Raw genomic sequence first — 8,911 nt, 5'->3', positions numbered from 1 at the left:
AACCCAGACTTTGGGTGGAGCAGGACCCAGGAACAGGGTCTAACTTTATTATTTCCTTTAGTGAAAAGTACAAGAGTTGGGAAGTTGGCCTCTCCCTAGGCCACGAAGTTGAGCCAGAAAGAAACAACACAACAGTTGTTTTCATGTAACTTTCTTCCTATGAATTGCTTGGATTTGGGAAAGAGAAGAATAGAAAGTTTTTAAGGCTGACATAGATGTGTGGATAGTGAAAACTTGAAGTCTAAAACATTCAGTTGGCAACTTTATTCCTAAGTATGCATTTGCACGTGCTTGGTATTCATGCGTGGTCTGTGTGGAAACTGAGGTCTGAGTTTATTTGCTGGTTTTCTTTTAAAGGCCATATTTCCTCATTACAGAGCATACTGCACAAAATGGGGGGGAAATGGGATTTTTCTGAGATTGGATATGATTTTTCACAGCAAAAGGAGTACAAATGCAACACACGAGCTATCAAAAACTCAGCAGGTGCCAAAAATAGCCCCTGGATAATGCGCTTTTATTTCAGCCGGTGGGCAAGTAGCCCAGCTGCGTCTGCAGTGTGGACAGGCCATCCTGCAGGCGTTCTCCCCCTCGTCCCTGTTCCTTTGGGCTCCTCGCCCCCATGGGTGTCCCTTCCCGAGGACTGGGGCACCCAGCGCCCACTCCCTTCCTGCTCCCGTCTCTTCATGCCCTCCCCTCGCTCCTGCCCTGCACTGCTCCCCTCCAGGTAACCCCAGGGGCTTGTTATTTGGGGGCTTCTGGGAAAAAAGGCCAAGGATAATTGTATATTTTCCAGAGGTTTTATTTCCCCACAAGGGGGTTATGGGCCCTTTTCCCTCCCTGGGTGCTGAGAGGGGCCGCAGGGCCCATGCTGAGGTGCTGGGGGGTCAGACTGAATCCGGGGAGCCTGTTTCCCTCTGCTCCCCACATTCACAGAAGTGGAGTGCTCCTCCTGCCCCAAAGAGGCAAAAAGGCCCCACAAAGGAGCTGGCGCCATCCCGCCTGCTGTGAGGAGAGGAGAGGCCCCAGCCATGGCGGCTCCTCTGTGGGAAGGGAGGTGGCACAAGTCCGAGGCCTTCCCTCCTCCAAAATGGCACCCTGTCAGCCCCTCTGCGAGGGACAGCAGGACCTCACGGGTGACTGGATGTCCCCAGCCTTGGCTGGCAGGAGGGGTGAGTTGTGCGGGACACCAGCAGCCATGTTGCCAGGGAGGGAGGCAGGGTGAGGGGCTGGGGAGCCCTGGTGGCGGAAGCACTTTTATGGTTTGGTGAGGGGGCTCCTGCTCTGCCTCAAAGGCCTCACCACACCATGCTGTGGTGTTTGGGTTTTAAGTAAGTGTTATATTTAATGAAGAAGAAGTGCTTTACACAGTAAGTAGATACTCTTCTAAAGAAAAATGAGTTAAGAAAGAAAAAAAAATAACCTCCAAAGAAAAACTTTTGACCAAATTTGAATGGGGATGTGGTGGGGCAGGAGGAAGGCTGCAAAGTGCTCCCTTGAGGGAGCGACGGCAGCTCCTAATGAACTGCCAGCTGCAGACCTCTGACAGCAGCACAGCATTTCTGTGGGGCTGCTTCCTCCGAGAGCTGCCAACCACCCTCCTCGCAGCCGGCTCTGGGTCAGACAGCCATGCCGGGGTGAAGATCTGCTGTATCTTCTGAGCTTTGGGGAATTGGAGATAATTTTCATTAGCTCCCTCCCATAAATACTACAGGACTGTCCATTAAAAGGGCTATTGGGGAAAGAATCCTCCTACTTCTGCAGGTGCTGAAGAATTGGACTGGCAGGCCTGCTCCTAAGGCGTTTGAGGTACAAACCCCCTCCTCCTCTTCTGCTGCGAGAGAGATAGAGGGGACTTTTTCCTGAAAAGGCTGAGGATCTGGAGTAGCAGAAGTTAGGTATGTGCAGGAGTGAGGCTATGGATCTGCATTAACAAAGTGGATGAGAATGGGAAGTGTCCTCCTCCCTGGCACCCAGCTGCCGTTTCTTCTGCTCCTCGGTGGTCCATGCAGAGAGGGGAGGCAGGAGGGGTCTGATGGAAACTTCACATTTGTTCTCTTTTGACAGTGGCTCCTGATGGTCAATAAGAGTTTAGTTTATGATGCTGTTTGTCACCATGTTGACTGAGCCCACTAACATTTTTACAAATTTTGCTTACCAAAAACTAATAAGAATAAAGACACATTTTACAAATAATATTTTTGATGGGAAGCAGTCTCTTGGAAAGCTGCTATGATCTAGTCCAATATCCTATTAATTTATTTCACTCTATACAGTAATACTGGTGAGCCTTTATCCCTGGGTTTGGGAATAGTTGTCCTAAAAACTTAAACGTATATAGATTTTTATATAATATGAATTTAACCTTGTTTTTCCAAGGTATTGCCTTCTCTAATGTGATTAATTTATGGAGATCATTGTAATTGCTTTATTATGTTGCTAATATAAGAACACTGAGTAAATTCCCTAAAGAACTCCATTTCCTTTAGTGAGGAAAATATTGGTGTGCCCTGTAGCTCTGATTCATACTGCTATTGTATAAGTCAGCCAGCTGTGAGATATATGTGGAGGCAGTGGATGATAAATGTGTTCTAATAATCCAGTATACAAAGTGTTTCCATAAAAATTCTTTAGTAGTATCCAAGGACATTAAACAGTCCATCAATAAAGTCCTTCTTTAAATGGTTTTGAATCAGGCAAAGGCTGTTTTAATGCACAGTTGTACAGGCTATCTCAAGTTTTCCCCATGGTAGTTCCAGAATCTGTTTTTAGCATATGATTGATACTGTTGAGAACGTTGCTTCCCATAAAAATTCAGATTGATTTGCAGTATTCTCAGCTCCAGTTGCAGAGAAGAAATGAATGAGTCTCATTCTTTTATTACTTAGGATATAATTGCATGTTTGTTGACAGTCATCAAAGAAATTAGCCTTAAAAAAATCTTTTCTTAGGATATATCTTTTATACAGGATTAAAATTAACTTCGATTACTTATAGAGCGCTCTAGATCTCTCCCCTTCTTTGTGGTGGACCTCTGCTTCAGGTCTGTTTAATTCAAATGCAGCAGTGGGATAAAACCCAAAGCACTTTACTGATGTGCTGAAGATAGTAGAGTTGCTGCACCATGAGGCACCCTCATCATCGACAGCTTAAAAGATCTGGCACTGGAAGATTCACTTTGGTTGTTCCTACTCTCTCTGTAAAGCAGGTAGGAAGAACCAAAGGGAATCTTCCAATGCCAAATCAAGCAGAAACAGCCAAAGTGAGTCTTCCAGGTTGTTCCCACCCACTTTACGGAGAGGCGACAAACAAAATGTCTGGGATGCAAATAATCTCTAATACCGTTTGTGAGATTTACTCTGGAGAGCTGCAGATTACTTGCGCAGAAAGTATAGTATGGAGCTGTACATTAGTCCTGTGCACAGCACCAGTGAGAAAACAACAATTGAGAATGAGCAGTCACAGTGGAAATTCTATCCATCAGAGAGCTTTGAGACTTCCTTTCTGAACTTTCTGCTAGAGCTAGCTCCAACCACAGTGCTGGACTGATACCCTCCTGTCCATTCTGATTCCTCCCTCCCCAGATATTTGGTTAGGAAGAATTTCATGTCAGAGATGCTTTCTTCTATTAAAAAAACCCAGAAGACTGGATGATTTATTCTAAAACAAAAATCATACATTTACTGATTAAACCATCAATAAAATATAGACTACCCAAATCTCTGTAGTTTGAGTTTGTTTTCAAGAAAACTCATGAAATACAAAAGAACTATTTAAAGTATTTAAATGGAAAAGAAGATGGAAGATTAGGGTTGAAAATACTCAGTTTGACTTAGTTCTGTATAATTTCCACATGTTTTTAATAGCCTAGTGGTAAAACCCAATAAAACCACTAGAAGCAATGAAATCATAATGAAACATCTCAAGGTCAGTCCTGTTTTTCTTTTGGTTTTGCCATCCAGCCCATACAGTATTTGTAGCAGATGTAATGTGAGATATCTATGAACATAAAACACTTCTTGTTTTGCTTCCCCTGCTTTTTCCATCTTATTAAAATACCCTTCTTTGGGGGGGCGGGGGGGGAAAGCTAGAGATATTATATCCTTATTAGGAAAGTTCAAAAGCAACAGTTAACTACAGTAAGTTTCATGTGGTGGGTCAAATCCTGGCTTTCAGCTAGCGTTGTGTGCAGACACATACAAGCATATGTTTAATTCCTAAATGAAATGCAGATACCTCTTTGTGATGAAAGATGGCTGCTTTCAAAGCAACAGATGCAGAACTCTGTACCTTACAGAAGAAAAAACTCCTATGATGGAACCTGAATAGCAGAACTGTGACCTACCCTTAGCACATCTGTAATTCCCAGCGGCATGAGAAGTCTAGGGTTTTGTAATGACTTAATTGAAAACACTTCAGCAACAATATTTGCTTGTTCTTGTGCTGGACTGAATGCTCTATGCGAGTTTGGAAGGAAGGACAGCATGCCCTACCACAAAAAGTCTTTGTGAAAGTACATATTTGTACTTTTTGTAGTTTTCATTGTATCGCAAATCAGAGGGGGAAAAGAGTTGTTCCATGAACTGCATAGTCTGTTCCAATAGTTTTCAGTGAGTGAGAGGTAGCCAAGAATTAGCTGTGAAGGGGTGACCAGTGAGTCACAGATGCTTGTGGATACCTGGAGACCTGTCTGCTTTGTCTTTAGTGGCTGTCTGCAAACAGAAGCTTTGTGACAAGAGGGGTGGCTTGCTCCATCCCTACATCTCCAGCTGTTGGTACTCTCTCATCTTGGAGCCAGCAAGGAAAGGAGGTTTGATTCTATTGCAGGAGAAGTGATTAAACACTCTTCCTCTTCACCTAGCAATACTCACCATCTTGTCTTCCTGAAGCCTTCTTTATTCCTTCCCCAAAATACCACTATCTCAGTAAGAGACTGCTATGATTTTACTTTGACAGCTTGTAAAATATCTGAAATATCCGGTGGCACAAATCTGCCAGAAGTCTCAGCTGTGCCAAATCCATTCCCATATATCATCTTCGAGGCTAAGGAGATGCAACTGTTGCTACTTTATAAATGATGGAATCTGAGTTTTTTTCACTTGAAACAGGAGCCTGGCAATTCCTGTGAATATTGTGGGTAGTGATCCTGTGCTTCCAGAGACAGTAGTGGCTAATCCAAGGTAATCATATGAGTCTCCTTTAATGTCTTATGTAACTGTCTCAGTCTTCAGCTGATTTATCCTTACCATGCAACACGCTGTTGAATTAGAAAACTACTTTTTGTCTGCTTACAGATGGGAAGCAAACCCTGCGTTCTTGTGGTCACTTGACCATGAGATCACATAAAAAGTCTGAGATAGCGAATAATGAACTGAACTGAAGCAGTGACCACCCTTCCTGTTCTATTGATCTCATCCATTTTGGGTTTTGTGGGACAAACCCTCATATAAATTCCAGAAGTATCAATCAGTATGCTCCAAAGTAGTTACTGAGGAATGTAATTTTGAGCACATAGTACCTCCTTAGTTGTATGTAAAATCATAGGCTAAAGTGAGAAATTTAATACATGTATTTCATCTGCAGCTCAGCCCTTAGTGAATGGATGCATTACATTTGTCTATTCCGTGGCCTCTTTTTCAAATGCAGCAAAGTCAGATATTTTCCAGCCATTATTATTGCAAAAAGATGTGCTCCCCCACTGGAAGACAGGCAGCAGTAGCACCCCTGTGGAAAAACCTACATTGCTTTCTCTCCTCGCTGTATTTAGTCCTCAGCTGGAGGGCTGTGATCTCAGCCAGCTTAGTGCCTGGAGGGGGAAACCAGCAATTCCTCATAGCCACTGTGACTGTAATGGAAGATAACTGTCTTGATGTAAAAATGCACCTGGTCGTTCAGTAGAGACACAGACACGGGAGTACTTAGCATTGGGCAAGATCAAAGGCAGCCTGAGTTTTCCAGATTCAATTCATTTCCCAGGTTACCATTTTGCTTGCACACATCAACCACTTTCTGCTAGTAGTTACCTCATTTTTATGGAAAGCACAGAAAGGACTGTGGTCATTTCCAAGACTATCCATCTGGCTTAAGATGAAGCTTTCCATCTGCTTTGAAAGTATTACAAATCAGTTTGTCGTTGTTAAAAAGGGACTAAAATTAATTATTGTTGTAGAATTGAAAGAGAGGGCTCATCAAATGGTGATGTTACAGAGTTACTGTATTTTCTAAGCGCTTTAGAATTGCTAGCATAGCATGGAGGGAGTCTATGATTTAATGTTTTGGCTAATTATTTAGATCATCTTACTTGTATGTTGGGATACATATGCAAGTGGCACAAATAAGCTTAGCTGCAACTAGGTCATTTAAATGGCATCAGTTAAGACTAGCTGAGAATATGAGTAACTGTATTAGTTCCATAAACTTCTGTATTTGGGTTGGCAGCCAAAAGCTCTTGGGAGTTAGTGGGATGTGTGAGTGCTCTGGTTGCGTCTATCTCAGTTCTAATTCTTCCACAAGGATTTATTATAGCAATTCAACACTTCAAAACTTCCTTGGCATTGGCAAAATCCTCAAGAACCTGTTTTAAGATGTCTTTAGTGCTGTTTTATGCCACAACATTCTGCAGTGGCTTCTTTCCTCTCAGTAGTATCTCTAGAGCAATGCAGTTGCAAATTAACCAGCATAAACCAACTGTCTCTGATAAGTATGTGTTAATTTGGGTTATTTCCCAAATTATTTCTTCCATAGCTGTATACAATGCATCACATTTCTTAATTATTTTCTCTCCCTCCTCAACATTCTCTCCTAGTGTGTCTTGAGTATACTTTAATTGGCTAAGTTCCCTTTCTTTTTAGCAGGGGGAGGCAACTTCAAAATATGGTTGAATGTTGCCGGTTAACAAATATGTTCTTTCTGCATATACTTGAAAGTATTCCATGCAAACTGTTGTAATTAGTGATTGACTGGTTGATTGATTGATTTTTTTTTAATATAAAAGTTTTGAGACTATAAAGGTCACGTTTGTTTTTATGCTCTGAAAGTAGGAGAAACATATTTACCAACACAAAGCTTGCACTCTAACTTGATAATCAACAGCTTCATTATTTTTGTTGGAAGGAAGTGTGATTATAGCTGGAAAAAGTGAACAGATCCATGCATGCAAATATGCTAGCCTAATTGCACCGTGTGTCAAGCTGCTTGACAACAAACACCATGAGACACAGAAAATAGCTAATATGGAGGAAAGCTTACCGTAAAAATTATTTTAACTTCAGTGTTTACCTCTCCACAGTTAACAGTGGTCTCTTGTACTCTTAGTAGAGAATGACTGTAGTAGCAGTCAGATGTTCCAGTCAAGGTCACACTACACTGAGCAACGCAAATTTACCGGAACAAAGAATTGAAGTGCTGTAGCCCTATAGTTAGCAGTATTTGATACCACAAATGATAAAGGTCAACTGAGAAACTGGACCACTGCCTTCCTCCCAGCTGGTTCACACTGCAGCTGCTACTGTGGTGCAAGGCCCAAGACAATGTGAACAGAAAATAAACTTGCCTCAAAAAGAGTTTGTAAAAGCAAAGCTTAAGACACCAAACAGTAGCTCCAAACTACAGGAGACAGTGACTCACAAAGATAACAGTAAGTGATGATTGGTGTAATTTTTAGGGTGAATGGGAGGCACATATTGGTATAAACCCCAAGTTTTCAAGATGTGAACAATATAACATAAAAAAAAAAAAGGCATTTCAAATTATTGCTGTCCAGCAAAACTGGACAGTCTATGAATAGGGTTTGAATGCAGAAGACTGATTTTAAAACAGCCTGTTGATTCAATAAAAATCTGCCTTTACGCATGACAGTTTTGCATTCCCTACTTGCAGGAGTGTAAAGGGCAAAACTGTGATTTTCTTTATTGTGTAGGATTTGTGTAGCTCAACTGGCTGCTGCTTCTGGTCTTTGCTGCTTTATCTCATCTGAAGTTCTCCTTGTAGAAGTCATAGCTTCTTAGCACCAGAGTTGGCTTAGACCTCTTGAGACATGACTCAGCTGAAGCATGTCAGACTAAGTAAGCTGTCTCAGGCAAGCAGGCAAAAGGATTTGCACTTCGTAGTTAGCCAAAGGTTGTAGAGGTGGCTGGAGAAGAAGGTGGTGGTAAGGCTAGCAGCACTTTCTGCTTAGCAGACCATGGCACCCTGGCATGGTGTGTGGTCAGACTCATCCAAAACCACTTAGTTTGGAACTACTCATTCCAAATCTTGGATCTACTTGGCCTCTTTCTTCATCATTTTTATCTATGCAAAGTGATTGTAAAGTGATAGATGACTGGCAGGATTTTACTATTGCTTCACACAGCTGTAATTGACTGTGTGAATTTGAGACTTTATGGTATGTTCTCTTTGCTGGAGAAGTCAGCATGCAGAGGTCCTGTCCTCTCCACACGTGCTTAGGCTGTTTCATCCCTGGCTGCTTGTTCTTGTCCCTGTGTCACCCCTTCACTTGTGTTGACACAACTGTTTGTTAGGACTGTGCTAAAAACATATGTGAACTGGTTTGAATTACAAACACTTCTCATATGATTCTTCATCTGGACTCATAAATAATTGGGTCTGTACAGCTGGGAGAGGAGGGGAGGCAGTGCACAGAGGAATGGACCGCTGGGGAAAGATGAAGGGGACATCCTGGAGCTGCCAGTGCTGCTGAGATGGAAGTATCAGATGCTGTGTTTGTCAGCTTGTGCTTCTGCACATTCAGAGAGGCACAGACCAGCCTCAGCTCTCCCAAATCACTAATTTTAATGGCACTCTGTAGAGCAGGTCCATTACAGGACTTGTTCAGGAGCAAATTGTTCTGAATAATTTCAGTTCTTCCCTATTCTTTGTGTTCTGTGTTTGTTGTTTTCACTCTAGGATCAAA

Source organism: Nipponia nippon, unplaced genomic scaffold, assembly GCF_047370975.1.
Source record: "Nipponia nippon isolate SJK-2023a ecotype South Korea unplaced genomic scaffold, ASM4737097v1 scaffold_5, whole genome shotgun sequence".
In the NCBI taxonomy this organism is placed as follows: domain Eukaryota; kingdom Metazoa; phylum Chordata; class Aves; order Pelecaniformes; family Threskiornithidae; genus Nipponia; species Nipponia nippon.
This window is presented reverse-complemented; position numbering follows the sequence as displayed.